We start from the raw sequence: 2,222 nt of genomic DNA, 5'->3' as shown, positions 1-2,222 counted from the left end.
GCGAAAGACTTCAACCAAAAATTATATTAAAAAATATGAAAATGTCCTTTCCTTCTACCACCCAATCTTCTCCTTATTCACCTGATCCTCATATAGCTTGAACTTGAGGACTTTCATGATCCTGGTTGTTTTCCTTTATGCTCTCTGTCTTATCAATATAGTCCTTAAAATATGATGCCCAGAACAAATATGACATGTTAGATGTAGTGGTCATACATGAAGTAGCTACAAAAATTTTTGGTCTCTGTGTACGTGAAGACATACATTTACATGAAATGCTACTGGTTTCAGAGGGCTTTACAACACATTGTCTCATTTGATCGTTGCTAAACCCAGTGAGTGTAGCCAGGCCAGCTGTTATTAACCTTATCCCGTCAATACAGAGGGCCACTAGGTGGCGCCATAGTGCACAGAGCACCAGGCCTGGAGTCGGGAAGACTCATCTTTCTGAATTAAAATCTGGCCTCCACTGCTTACTAGCCATGTGATCCTGGGCAAGTCTCTTCGCCCGATTTGCCTCAGTTTCCTCATCTGTAAAATGAGCTGGAGAAGGAAATGGCAAATCACTTCAGTATCTTTGCCAAGAAAACTCCAAGTGGGGTCATGAAGAGTCTGACACAACTGAAAAAAATCTGTCAATAAAGAAAAAAGGCTCAGATTAAGTGACTTGTTCAAAGTCATAGTTCTGATAAGATTAACAGGACCCCATATTCATCATTCTCTCTATTCTAAGAATTTATGGAGGAATCAGCTATCCTTTAATGGGAAGATGATAGTATATATGTATGTATGTAAGCAGAGCTCTATGCATCTCTCAATCATCTGGAATCTATTGCTGCTCAGAGAGTGGATTTATAGAAGCCTGATCCCACACAATGCAATTCATAGAAAGTGTTTTTTTCTGAGTAATAAAAATGTATTTATTTGCACTATGCCTGTATTGATTTTTTTTTGAAAGATGTTTTTGTACAGTAAGTTTTCAAAGGATTCTGGAAGAACTAGTGACGAATCAATTTCTTAAATAAACTTTATCATCTTATCACAAATGACAAAAAAAAATGGTTCATACTTGGAAGGTTTTCAAATCCTGTCTTGGTGCTTTCCTCCTTTTCAATTACATTAAACAAAAAAGCAAAGGGAATTGAGGGGAGGGTTGAGTAAGAAGCAGATGTAGATCTCAAACTATCTCTACCTGAAAGAATATACATATCTCTCAAGCCTGAGATCATTCTGAAGCTTAATTTTGTGCTTGAGATTTTGAATAGTAAGGTTTAAGGAACTTTATAAAGTCTCTGGATTTTGATGTATATGTGATCTTTATTTTTGTCATTGATTTCCTTGGTTTATGTGACTGGCAATGGAATCTTCAGATCAAAGGATATACACATTTTAGTCACTCCAGTTTACAACTCCAGTGGTTACTTACGTGCTATTACTATCTTTCCCATTTTACAAATCAGTATGAGGATTGAGAGAAGGTAAGTGACTAACCCACGGTCACACAGTATAGGAGGTATCTTGAGGCTAGATTTGAATTTAGGTATTTCTCAGAGAAATCCATTACCCTAGTCACTGGACTGCCTAGATACTTATTATTGACATTATAACTAATAATGATGACCATGACGATGATAAATGTTGCAGAACCGTGCCTAATCTGAATAATGTCTTGTATATTAAGGCCTTATTAGGAACTGCTTGGGGTCTCTCTGTATCATAAGAGAGGAAATTCTTGCAAAAAAAATCATTGTCTGGTCCTTTTTATTCCCACTTGATTGGGCATAATAAGCCCCTTTGGTACAGGATTCTATCAAATCGATCCCCTCATTTTACAGATGAGTAAACTGAGACTCTGGGAAGTTCAGTGACTTGACCAAGGTCACAGGGCTTTGCAAGTCGCCCTTTCCACCTCCTGGACACATCCCTGAACCTCCCTGTGCCTCAGCTTCTTTATCTGCAAAAGGTTAGCTTCGAAAGTCTCTTCCAGCTTTCAATTCTGTGGGTGTCGAGGTGAGATCATGGAGGGGCTGGTTCTGCGAGCCCCGCGGGTGGGGGCATGGCCTGGGATGGAATGGACTGGGAGGGCCAGGAGCGGGGCGATACCTCGCTTCCCAGGACCTGGATCTCTTCCTAGGCTCCACAGGGGAAGCGAGGACCGGCAATCGAGAGCTCAGCGCTCGGCTCATCATGCCTGCGCTCCAGCCCCGTCGCCGTCACTGGAC

Source organism: Phascolarctos cinereus, unplaced genomic scaffold (assembly GCF_003287225.1).
Source record: "Phascolarctos cinereus isolate Bilbo 61053 unplaced genomic scaffold, phaCin_HiC Scaffold_2;HRSCAF=192, whole genome shotgun sequence".
Taxonomy (NCBI): Eukaryota; Metazoa; Chordata; class Mammalia; order Diprotodontia; family Phascolarctidae; genus Phascolarctos; species Phascolarctos cinereus.
Note: the sequence above shows the minus strand (reverse complement) of the source record.